Here is a 13,925-nt window from a genome sequence, read left to right on the forward strand (position 1 = left end):
CAATTCTGAAATCTGTTGTTTTCTCTCATAAGAGGCATTTATTATTATAATCATTATTATATTATGTGGTGAGCATGAGTTACTTAAAGGTGCAGCAAGTGATCTGGGAATTGCTAATGTTAGCCTGCTAGCATTGAAAGCATATGATCCCACACTCCCTGCAAATTGCAGTCCAAAGCCACGTCTCCGCCAAAACACACAGCTGCTCTCGGCAAAGCATCCAAAGAGATGACGTTAAACTACCTCATGTCTTTAAGCAAACATTACAATAATAATGAATGTAAATAACTTTTTGACTGCTGCAGATTCATTTCGGTGTTGACATGGACACACATAAATCTGAGTCTGACTGAACAGCTCTGGTTAGAATGTCACGGGTTCCCGTGATCTCTTAACCCTCTGGGGTTCTTCATTTAGGAGTCACACTCAGGACCTTTGCGGTCAAAAGTGACCGAAGAACCCCAGAGGGTTAATTACGGTAGCTATTGCATGAATGCAGAATAAGCTTGTTGTTTTGATTAGGTATAGGAACTGTAAAAGGTGGCTGCTGTTTGTTTGTGGTGCTCCGTGACTGACGTCTGTCTGTATAAACTCTAAACATGCTGCGAGAGTGTATGTAAAAACATACGCTGACAGGCAGGTAGGACATTGCATTATTTCATTCAGACCGAATATAATAATTGGATGATTTTCAGGTCCTACACCTTCCACAGATGATGTATATTTATAAAAAAATACATTTAGGCTGTTAAACAGTGATTGCTATCAGGATATGAGGAGACTTTCAACCAAGAAATGTTTCTGTTGAGAATCACCTATTGCAACTTTAACTCTGTATACTTTTTTCACTATACTGTTTTATAGCCCTTGATAGAAACCAGCTGCATAAACAACATCCAAAGATCATCCGGATCTAAATTCCTTACATATCTGTACGCTTCAGATACGCTTTTCTTTTTAATCTCCCAGTCATACCTGAATGTATTCCCAACAGCCTGTCTCCAGTTTAACCTTTTAGTTTAATAGATAATTAACAACCCATAGTCTCCCTGTCGTTTGTAACACATACACACATGCAAACACAATTTTCTATCATTTATCCACGTCAACGAAGTCGCTGGTCTATGGAAAGGCTGTTTAATTCAGTAGCAGCGATAATTACGGGAAAGAATAAGCCGTGAGTGAGTTCATCTTGTGAGTCATTTTCGGGGTTAAGAGCTGTTCGCCGTGACATATGGAGACGCTGTGGCAGTGATGTAGAGCATTGGTGTGAGAGTTTAATATGCCAGGCACGTTGAGTTACTCTCCTCTCCATGAACTTAGGCGATACTTCAAAGCCATGCTTTTGTCATGTCTAAAGAATGTGTCATTGATGTGAGATGGGATCAAAGTTTCTGTTTTGTGTGTCTGCAGCTCTGTGCAGCGAGACCTAGCAGCATCCTAAACAGTATGGAACCTAAAACGTGACTGATTTGGAGCACTCTACCCATGTGCCACTCCAATAGCTCATCTCACATGAAGAGCATGGGAGATTCAACTCAGAATCGACTCACTGCAGACATTAGCATGATATTCTAAGCATGAAAACACAAGTATTGGGTACAATAATATTTTTTTATTACATTAATTACCATGTAATAACTATATCATAACAATTTTTATTGATACTTGATCCCTTTCATAAGCAACTTACTGGGTTTTTATTGGATATTATTCTTACTGTACATTGGCTGGAAGTGAGAAGTGTGATTCTGCAAAGCATGTTATCTGCCGTTTGTCTTTAACTTTTAAATTATGCATTTTTTTAAAAAAACTGAGAGAGTCAGAGTTCAGATATGCAGAGTCTACATATCAGAACCAGCTCCAGTCGGGGTTTGGCCTTCTGATTCCACGTGAATCAGACTAATTTCTCAAATTATGTTGTACATTATCTTGCCAAGAATGGCCAGATAATATGATTGTCAATCGTCTTTGACGATAGTGGTCCTGACAGAAGTACTTATCACTGTTGAATGAAGAAAAAAAGCCTAATTTAGTAGTAATTAATTCAGGTAAAGGTTAAAATGCAGGTGTCCTTACTGATGTTATACAGCACTTGTTTGAGGGCTGATATGTAGTTTAATCCAAGGCATGAACTTCTCTGGATTTATTTAATTATTTAAAAATTGGGGAAAATACTGTGCCACTATAAAAAAGGATTTCTCTTTTTACTCTTTCTACATTTAACTCAGTATGTTACTTGCCGTTTCTTTGTAACTATTTCTGAAATTTACTAGCATTTTCTGAGTGAAAATTGTTGGTTTTTTTCGATTATATATACATTGTCAATACTGTAAGTGTTACAAAGCAACATTTTACTGTATTTTGTATCATTTTAGTACAATTTAATTTCAAAATTAAATTAAAATCCAAACTCACAGCTTCTACTTACAAAAGCTTGTCTGATAATGCATTGAAACAACTGTTTAGATAGGACTGGTCAGTAATTTTTAGGTATTAGATTTTGATTAGACTGTTAATCAAAAATTATTTGAAATAAATACATTAGGGGTGGATGATATGACCAAATTCTTCTTTCACAATATGATACATTTTATTTGACGATAACAATATACAGGTGCATCTCAATAAATTAGAATATCATGAAAAAAAATTCTGTAATTTAATTCAAAAAGTAAAACTTAAATATATTCTAGATTTATTATACATAAAGTAAAATATTTCCAGACTTTTTTGTTTTCATTTTGATGATTACAGCTTGCTGCTCATTAAAATAAAAAAATCAGTATCTCAAATTAATTTCAAGTTCTATTAAATTACCATTCTCAGAGTATAAATATGGGGTTTAGGTCAGTAATCCCAACAGCAGTCGTGGGGAAATCTGCTGACTTGACAGTTGTCCAGAAGATGATCATCAAGACCCTCTACAATGAGGGTAAGCCACAGAGGGCCATTGCTGAAAGAGCTGGCTGCTCGCAGAGTGCTGTGCCAAAGCATATTCATGGAAAGTTGACTGGAAGGAAAAAGTGTGGTAGGAAAAGGTGTAATTGTGAAAGGAATGACCACAGGCTTGAGAAGATTGTCAGGCGAAGCCGATTTAAGAACTTAGGAGAGCTTCAAAAGGAGTGGACTGAAGCTGGAGTCAGTGCATCAAGAGCCACCACACACAAATTCCACATACCAAGCCACTTCAGAACCAAAGACAACGTCAGAATCGTCTTACCTGGGCTAAGGAGAAAAAGAACTGGACTGTTACTCAGTGGTCCAAAGTAGGCCTGCACGATAAATCGTTATAAAATCACGATCTCGATTCACCCTGTTCACGATTTAATTTTTAAATGACTTCGATTAAAAAAAAAAAAAAAAAAATCAGCCTTTATTTTGAAAGGACCGCTCTCACAGGGCTTCATCCTCAGCCAACAACAAAGCGCCTTTTAGTCTCGTGTTTCACTCGTCGAGCGAGCGCGGTAGTTTGGAAATAAACAAAATGGATATTGATGAAAACCCAGGTCCTTGTGACGAGAATCAGCCAACCACTCAGTCTCAACTTGAAAGTCGTCCAAAAATGTTGAATGACGTTTCAATTAGCCTATTTAGAGCCATGTTCAGGCCATATTCAGCGCAGTGCGTTAAACTTCTATTTTTGGTAACCTACTTGAATGGCCAGTTGAATGTTAATTGTACAAAAGGCAAGCAGTTAAAGAGTGTTTCTTCTTTATTCATTGAAGCCTCTATGTTTACAGGCTTGTGGTGATGTGCAATGTTCTATAGGTGCCAAAACAAATATTTTTGGTATTTCCAATTTGTTTTGTTTTGTCATGGTTCATGTGTGCAATAAACATTACATTTCATGAGAAAAAAAATCGTTGTAGAGAATCGTGATATCAATTCTAAGCTAAAAAATCGTGATTCATATTTTTCCCAGAATCGTGCAGGCCTAGTCCAAAGTCCTCTTTTCAGATGAAAGTAAATTTTGCATTTCATTTGGAAATCAAGGTCCCAGAGTCTGGAGGAAGAGTGAAGAGGCACAGAAACCATGTTACTTGAAGTCCAGTGTGAAATTTCCTCAGTCAGTGATGATTTTGAGTGCCATATCTTCTGCTGGTGTTGGTCCACTGTGTTTTCTGAAGTCCACAGTCAACGCAGCCATCTACCAGGAAAGCACTTCATGCTTCCTTCTGCTGACAAGCTTTATGGAGATGCTGATTTCATTTTCCAGCAGGATTTGGCACCTGCCCACACTGCCAAAGGTACCAAAAGCTGGTTCAATGACCATGGTGTTACTGTGCTTGATTGGCCAGCAAACTCGCCTGATCTGAACCCCATAGATTCTATTGTCAAGAGGAAGATGAGAGACACCAGACCCAACAATGCAGATGACCTGAAGGCCGCTATCAAAGCAACTTGGGCTTCTATTACACCTGAGCAGTGCCACAGGCTGGTTGCCTAGATGCCACACCGCACTGATGCAGTAATTCATGCAAAAGGAGCCCCTTATCAAATATTGAGTGCATAGAAATGAACATACTTTTCAGAAGCCTGACATTTCTGTTTAAGATATTCTTTTTTTATTGATCTTATGAAGTATTCTAATTTATTGAGATTAAAAGAACCAAAGACTTAAAGTACTTCAGTCTGTGTGCACTGAATTTACAAAATTTGAGTTGAATTACTGAAATAAATTAAATTTTCCACTACATTCTAATTCATTGAGATGCACCTGTATATACATTCAAACCAAAAATTATTCAGACACTAGATTTTTTTTTAGTGGGTGCAGGACACTATAGTTCATTTATGTATGCGAGGATAGAAAAATTAAGTAAACTGTTACATATTATACCCAAAAATTCTTCATACAGTGGACACAAGTAAAAACAAAAATGATCCAGACACTTTGACCTGACCATGTTTTGCATTGTTTTCTGACATTTCTGACACAGTTTAACTCTGAGATCTTGTCATATATTTTTTTTAAACTATAGTGAATAAACTGTAATAATGAAAGAAATGTTCAAGGTGTCTGAATAAAATTTGGTTTATCACAATATAGTTATTTTGTGTTATTTTATCTAATTTCTCGTATTAAAAATAAGAAAAAAGAAGCAAATTACAAACAACATGACAACAATACGCATATTCAACCTTTCAAGCACATTAAGATGTGAAAGAGAACTGAATTAAGAGGTTGCATGCTGAGAAACGCAGCTTTCCATGTACTGCATTGAGTTCTTTATCTCAGCTTATTGTGCTTAATAACACTTTTTAACATTGAGCACGTCCCAAATTCACTATCGCCATCTGGCAGCTTTTTGTGTGCACACTTTGCCAGTCAGCTCGAGCACTGCACTGAGCTCCTTTTCAGAATATATTGTGCTTATAACTCTTTTTTAACATCAACCACATCCCGCTCTTTATATTCACATTCATGCATTTCATCACTCTGAAGTGTCCATAGTGCTATATATTTACATACCGCGATATACACATATATAGGCTAGTAAAATCTCCAACGATAGACATTTTATACCACAGTAACGATATATATCATCATACCGCCCAGCCCTAAAACACATAAACAAATAAATATATAAATAAATAAACTAACTGTGAATAAAACACAAATTTATGATTTACCAAACCAGCAAAATATGTATTCATTTTTAAATCAAGCGGACCAATCATTTAAATGTTAGATTTACAGTAAATGTGACAATATTCACATCCAATGCCTCCAAAGCATTTTTGTCTTGACCAAAACAATATAGTACATTCAGCATTTCCAATAATTGCACATTATTCTTGCTAAAGAACACTGGAAGTTTCAGTAATGAGCTCTGATTTGATATAAACCACGTAAGCAGTATGAGTCTGGGCTTTGATGGAGGTGACTTCTGCTGGTCTCAAACACTCAGTCACAGCAAAACCAGACAGCATAAACCACCAGACACCCTGAAAAATCTATTAGATTTATTATCTTCTCTCAAAGTAAATCTGACCTTCTCCCTTTGTCCGTATTTCTCTTTTTCCTTCTCCCTCTCCCTCTCTTTCAGTGTCTTTACCACTGTACCTTTTGAAGAATCTATACTTTGCTTGTTAGGAATAAGTCTGTTCCATCATATTCATGTCCTGAATGTTGCTCAAGGGCCAAAATAAGCAAGAGAAATCCAGTATAAGAGGTCTGGAGAACTTATCACACACTTTGTTACTCTTTGTCTTTAAAGGACTCTTTTTTGAATGCTTTAAAATCACTTTGATGATCATTCTATGTTGTGAGATTGCTAAAAGCATGACGATCCACTGTTTTTGGAGACCTGTGTGTAGGCCAGTAAATACATACCTGTATTTGCTAAGTCCCAAATCTGTTTGTCTTATGTAATCCACCATTAGGCGATGTAATCTTATTTGAGAGACTAGGTCACTCACTTATAATCAAGGGTTTGAAAGGTTGGACCCTGATGGGTCCTGTGCAATTTCATTAGAACTATGGTGATGAAAAACTGGGGACAAGGTTAAATTGATCCCCGGAGACATTAGCCCAAATGAACCATGGCTTACAAACTCAAAACGCCTCTAGATGAACAAACTGAATGTTATAAAGTAAAGATTTTTTTCTGTCACCTCCTAATGGTGTTGCTCGCACCAATTTCTTTTTTCCCCCTGAGCTCCCTTGAAGCAATGTGCATGGACAGTCCAAACACTGTCTACATGCCTGCTTCGGTTTCCACTCAAAACAGCAGTGGAACGTGTGTATAAACCATTGGTCACACTCCTCAGCCCTCAGAGATGACCAGATGCATTTATTATCCTGTAGCCTTAAGTCTTAAGGTATCTGCACAGTGCACACACATCCAATGTGACACAAGGCAGCATAAAAACACTACTAAAATATGCCACTGACCCATCTCAAACCCTCATATCTAAACCAGCTCTATTTCACAATTTATATCTTTGTTTTTTCTTATTTCTATTCATAATTTCTTTTTTACTTTTTTTTAAACTTAGGAACAGCATATTCTAACAGATACAAGCAAATACATGAAACAGTAAATAGAGTTGGAAGAAATTAAAAAAAAAAAAAACATTCCAGAAATATTGCGGACTCTTTGGACCCACTTTTCATATGGGTCTATTCATCATAATTTCTGAACTTAAATGGTCATGAATGTTTCGGAACACAAACCTAAGGTTGGAAAGCACTTCAAAAATTAAAGGGTTAGTTCACCTAAAAATGATAATTCTGCCATTAATTACTCACCCTCATGTCATTCGAAACCCATAAGACCTTTGTTCATCTTCGGAACACAAATTAAGATATTTAGACTGCAACACTAATACCACTTTCAAGACCCAGAAAGGTCCTAAAGACATCGTTAAAATAGTCCATGTGACTACAGTGGTTCAAACGTAATGTTATGAAGCGACGAGAATAGTTTTGTGTGCAAAAAAAAAAAAAAAAAATTCAACAATTTCTTCTCTTCCGTGTTAGTCTCTGTAGCTGTTCATGTGAGCACCAAGATGCATGTGTGTGGTGCTGAAGCAGTGGCCGGCTAATACTGAGCCAGCGTTCTGATGTAGAACAGGAAAGCGTTGCACTGTGTTCACAACGTGAACAGCATCAGAGTCTGACAAAGAAAAGAAGGACATTTTTGAGTAAAGTCATTATTTTTGTTTTGTTTTTTGCGCACAACAAGTAATCTTGACGCTTCAAAACATTAAGGTTGAACCACTGTAGTCACATGGACTATTTCAACAATGTCTTTACTACCTTTCTGGATCTTGAAAGTGGTAATTACATACGTCTATGGGTGATAAAAAAAAAAACTCATTTGTGTTCCAATGGTCTTATGAGTTTGGAACGACATGTAAAAAAGTCAAATGTGTACTGTAAAGCAAATACAAAACATTTTTTATTTTATACAAATTATATATTTTATGAAATATGTTGGACTCTAAATCTGCTAGAAAATCAAAGCCATAAAAGTTGTGTTCCAAATCCAGATATCACAAAATTTGAACCTGTTAAAAGGTTTTAAAGTACAATTTCCATGGTAAAGCAATGCCCAATGCATTTTGAGTGTTTAATGTTTTAAATTATACCTAATTCATAATGATTATTAAAATATGAGAAAAAAAGGCAATAAAAAACGTGTCAAGTGTCCCGCTACTGCAACACTAACGTTAACAGGCTTTCTGCATTAATAATGTCTGTTATATCACTTCAGATGCAGCTTCTGTGCTGCAGTGTAAAGTTAACATCTCATACATTAATTCATGCCAAAAAAAAACCTTTGTTTACATAACCATTACACGCCAAAAAGTTGAACTCAAACCAACACTGCCGCATTAGGCTCTTTTTGCATGACTTTTTAAGATGATGGAACCCAAATTCTACACGACAAACACAATTACAATACAATCTAATGATGTGAGACCCTATTAACTAAACGGAACATAAATGTTACAACAAATTTAAATCAGTGGTGACAATTGCCTGTGAAATAGCTTCCCCAATTCATTAAAAATCAGCATCTGCTTCATTTACTTTACATCCTAACTGTGTTACTCAAACCAATTTCTATTCTCTCAGCTCCCTTGAGGCGATGAGCATGGACAATCTATTGGGACAAACCCCGTCTACTTCCTAACCTCTGTTTCCACATGTAATAGCGCCTGGAACGAGTGTAAAAATCTTTGATCACACTCTTCAGCCCTCAGAGCGCAGCGAGTATCAATAATTATCCTGTCGCCAGCAGTGCCTAGCTGCTTAGCAAGTCTTAGATGCATTAATGCATGCAAATATATATATTTACATAACCACTGATGATGATCAGTTTGTCCAAACTCTTTTCAAGTGATTCTCTATATCGTTCTCTGGATAAATGATGACTTTTGGTCACTAATATGGAAAATCCTCTAACAACAATATTCACAAGAGCAACTAATTTAATTAATTGTTTGGAAGATTACTTAACTTCTTAAATAGCAACCATTTATTCTCAAGTTACAGTTGTGTAGTTTAATATTCAGACAGCTCTAAACAAAGATGAAAATAAATCTGCCACCATTATAAATATAATGGAAATAATTATAATAATACATTATTCAGAAGGCATATTATTTTTGCTGTCGCATTATGATGATTATGTTTTTAAAAAAAAAAGAAGAAAAAATAATTAAATATGTGTAATGCATATCGGCTATTGGGACACATTAAAAAAAAAATCTGTATTGGTATCGTCATTAAAAAGCAATATCGTGTGATCTCGAAGTTGAACTCAGACCAACACTGCAGCATAAGCATCCGTGCAGTAATCAGGATCGTTTAAGATGATGGAAGCCCAATACATTATTACAAGATAATATCTAAGTTATTAGAAGACCCTTTAAGTAAACAGAACCGAATGTTGTGATAACTCTTATCGAATGAATTGGTCTCAGTTGGCTATCAAATCTCATGAAGCTTCCCTAGTTGATTAAAATCTGCATGAAAAACGCTTGATTTAGTTAACAGATCATGTTTTCGTGGTCAGTTGTGTGATATGTCCATTCTTGTTGATCAAGCGGGCGCATTGACACCTGCAGATGTAGGTGCGAAGGCTCTTGAGCGCTTTCACTTTTGCGACGCATCAAATGATGCTCGACAAAAGACGCTTTCGAACTTCAATGCGAATGAAACCCCCGAATCGCTTCGCTTACCTGATGCGCCTTACTATGTGGATATTCAATCGCCCCTCGTATTAAACAAGGGGTCTCTGAGGAGGGTGTTCCGTGGTCCTCCTATGTGGCAGGGAAGTCTGGAATACTATTTATCATTGGCGTCCTCACGAGATCCTCATATTCCCCATTTAGAGCCAGTGGAACGCGTGCGGTGAATGTACAAGCCTCCTTCTTTCCTCTGTTTTCCTTTCTCACTCTCTCACACATGCATTAACACGCACAGCACACACGCCCCAGTGGGCTCTCCACGCGTAAACGCCATGAGGAGCATCCCTGACTCCAATGCGCATTTCATTGCTCCTATACGCGCGGCTGATATCAGTGCATTCAAACCAGCGCAGTTCTTATGTGGCACAGAAATATTAAGGTTTGTCCAGCAGCAGAAAGGTTGTTTAACTCACATTGCCAACGGACGCAAGATACAGGTGGTTTTGCAAATCTCCGACGTCTTCTTCCAAAAGTGCGGAGCGAGTAATGTTTCAAAAGAACAAGTGCGTCTCGCGCTCGTATGGCGGCATCTTGTCTTCATATTGGGCTTCGCGGCAGCTGCAAAGATTCCAGCGTTCGCGCGCTGCGGTTGTCATGGTGTCAGACTGAGGGATGCTGTTGTGGCTCTTGATTCGTGACATCACACAGCCGTTAGAATTGCTACAAGTTTTCTTTTATTGGTTAACACTTACTGGGTTTCCCTTCTTATAATTTAACTCTTAAATGTTAGCGATAGAGATGATTTTAATCTTCTAACAATGGGAATGATTCTGTCAGAGGAATAGAACATCTGGAAATGAATATTCTGTCATTTATTTGGCGTCATTCCAAACCCTTATGCATTTTCTTCTGTCGAACACGAAAAGAGATGTTCTGAAGAATGTTTTTGCTGCTCCATTCCATAAACGCATATCGTAACTAAGGGCTCATTATTACCAGTCAAATGAGCACCAAAAAAGTAGTCCTTGTGACTACTTACAGTATGCTCCATGACAAATTGCACTATAAAATGGTAGTAGGCTATAATTACAATTAGACTCTGAAATACTAGCCTACATGTTGTTAAATGTACATTATCATATGGTAAAAATATTTGAAAGAACAGCAAACATAAATGTACTGTATTAACATTTTTTGGATGTAAAAAGTTTTAAAAAAAAGTAAGCTTATTCTTATTTTTGTTATTAGTTATGTGAGTGTGTTGCATTTTATGTTATTGTGTTATTTTTATTCCATTATCACATTATTAAAATTACTATAATACTTTTCCGGGTTAACCCAAAAATGAAAATTATATAATCAGACATTATTAGAAATGGTGGGGTGTGTGTGTGTGTGTGTGTGGGGGGGGGGGGGGGAGTTGCAAAATGTTTAACCTGCTCTTTTCCATTCCATATATAGTGACATGGGGGTGGCAAACTCCAAAAAGGATAAATCTGGATCATAATACAAGTCCATTTGTCTTGTGCAATACAGTATATTCTATTGTATATTGTTATTCACTCACCACATAACACTTGTGCCAAATGGCAACTGATCACCCTGTTTGAATGTGGAGGGATGCCAATAAGGCATGATGGCTGCCATTAATAAATAATGTTTACTGCTAAATATCTCTTCACTTAGACTGTAATTGGGAGTAGAATCAGCTCCTGTTCTCACTCTCACATGTCTGAGTCAGTGATGTGTTTGGACAGAGCTTTGGAAATTTATGTCTCTGGGTATTGATTGGTAGTTCTTCTAGCCACCTTGAGGCATAGGCTAGATGTGATTCACAATACTCGTTTCGCCCTTATTAGCAGAAGACCTGAACACAAAAGAAACATTACAGAGTCCTGATGTGATCTTACATTCATCACCATTAAATAATCATTAAATACACATCTCCTCTCAGTGCAATCCATCATCAAAGAAAAATTTCCCTAATCTTGTCAGTTGAATCTGGGCTCTGTTCCCTCCACAAAATCTAAATCTTTCCCTCGAATTCAAATCTCACTTTAAAGTCTTGAAAACACTGTACATGAAGTAAGAAAAGAAATGCTCCATTTACCTTTTTCTAAATACAAAGGGTTATAAACGAAGGTTTTGCAGTGATGCCACAATTTTGGGTTCCCCAAAGAACCTTTTAGTGAAAATTTCTTTTAAAAGAACATTTTAATAATATAAAGAACCCTTATAAAGAATATCCATAGATGTTAAAGGTTCTTCATGGAACCACAGATGCCAATAGAGCAGTCGTTCCCAAACTTTTTAGCGTGGAGTACCCCCTGAAGGGATTACCATCCTTCTGCGTACCCCCTCTCTTCCACTTCGACTGCAGTCACACCTTTACCATTAAGGGACAATATTTGCCACCTTAATTGATTTTCCAGTGCATTTTTTTAACCGTTATGAATAACTTTATAAAATAAATAATGTTTTAAATAAAAATGTTCAATAGAAAAATATGCAATGATGGTAAAACGAAGTAAAACTTTTAAATATTAAACTAAAACCGCCAGTAGGTGGCAGCAAGTCACTGTTTTATGAGTGTGTCATCGAGTCATTCATTCAGTAACGAAGCAAGTGGCTGTGAATGAATCATTGAATCATTGACTCTCACGATTCGTTCAAAGCCGCAGAATTGTTCGCGAAACACAGACGTGTGTTGTAGTTCTGCTGTGGTTTTCGTTATTATTTAATTGCAAAATAGAGTAAATACTGGCAGTACTGTGTTTAAAATGTACGTTTTGTTTTTTGACATGTTGTATAATAATGTCACATTTGCAGTCATGTGGATATTTGGGAACAAGTGCGTTCTTGCTCGTTATCATCATTAAATACAAAAACTCACGGAGAAAGTTTGAGTCATAAATCGAAATTAATTCATTATCTGTGTCTATATTTGTTCTTCATGCGAGTAAGTGCTGAATCCCCACTTTTACGAAGTTGTCGAGAACGACAGTAATTTAGCGCGATTTAAGGCAGCAGATTCGGCACGCAATCTATCATATGCATGCTGCTGCTTGTGTGAATACAGTAATTTTTGACTGCAAATGATGAGGTAATCTGAATAAATTTGCTAGATTTACGACATTTTGGCAGTTAGAAATACATGCTCTATTTTAATATTATTTTATTGTAGAATTAAATGAACTACTCACCATTTTGTTCGCGTACCCCCTTTTGTCACCTCGCGTACCCCACTGCAATAGAATGATGCAGGTAGGCCAAATCACGAAAGTTAGCATTTTAGCACTTCCGGTTCCATTGCCCCGAAGTCAGTTTTGAATTGGATTTTGGTTAAATGGTTGATATAACGTCTGTGGTGAACACAGGCTCAAGACACTTTCACATTTTATTCTACGACATAAAATACATCAGCATTACCCCACTCGTGTTTTTTTAAGATGTTATGTGTCTTGTAAAAGGCAGTTGCTAACAAGTGGCTAAAAGGGGCTATACAGGCAGTTTGGGACATTAAACGTCATCACGCCGAAAAGGTAAGCTCAGTCCGCTTTTACAGCCTCATTATGCTCATAATTATGTTCTTATAAACTAGTCTAACTCAAACGTTCTGGGAAAATGTTTTTAGATAAAAACTGAAAGAGTTTTCGAAAGCTTAGTGATGGCGACCATGGTGTAGTTTGTTTATAGCCTACCTTTAACTTTTTACTTTTGGCGACTGTCTATGGAAAAATCCTATTGAGTTTTTGTTGAGGGAAGGAACCAGTGTGATGCTTACTGCCGGTTGGCCTGCAAAGTGATGTCATACCTGCACCACTCTATAACCAAAGTGTAACATTTATTTGTCAGCAAACGTTTTGACAGCTCCATGGCTTACACACACTGTAAAATAAATCTGTAAAAATAGGGCACAATGTACTCTTTATTTTTTACAGGTGTTTTACCTCTATTTTGAATTTTACACTGCATTGCATTTTGTCTTAGAGTTAATGGAAATGTCTGTACAATTAATGGATAGTAATGAGCTGACAGTACTTTTTCTGTTATTTTGCAGATATATATATCTTATAGCGCAGATTATACTTTTGCATTTTTGTATTCCAGCCCACGGACAGTCAGATCGACAGATGATTATTAACAGAACAGTTATTGTAAGGGTAGGTTTATCACTGAAAATATTGTACTATGTCTACTCTTCAAACAGAATTACTGTAAAAATTGAACACTAACAGCTTTCTTACCTGTAAGTGAGGCGTTTTGCTTCGTGGGGT

At 36.7% G+C, this 13,925-nt stretch overlaps 1 protein-coding gene across 2 annotated transcripts in view; it reads right to left on the bottom strand.

The window, feature by feature from the left end:
• Window positions 1-10,177, bottom strand: part of trpc5a (transient receptor potential cation channel, subfamily C, member 5a) — a 91,906-nt gene extending 81,729 nt beyond the window's left edge. Inside the window, exon 1 of one of the 2 annotated variants that reach the window (XM_067402955.1) lies at window positions 10,122-10,177. The gene's annotated coding sequence lies outside the window, so the exon portion shown is untranslated. Of the gene's footprint in view, window positions 1-9,699; window positions 9,743-10,121 lie in introns of those variants that run through there. The other variant, XM_067402954.1, reaches the window with a different exon arrangement.
• Window positions 10,178-13,925: the final 3,748 nt, after the last annotated feature.

Source organism: Chanodichthys erythropterus, chromosome 12 (genome assembly GCF_024489055.1).
Source record: "Chanodichthys erythropterus isolate Z2021 chromosome 12, ASM2448905v1, whole genome shotgun sequence".
Taxonomy (NCBI): Eukaryota; Metazoa; Chordata; class Actinopteri; order Cypriniformes; family Xenocyprididae; genus Chanodichthys; species Chanodichthys erythropterus.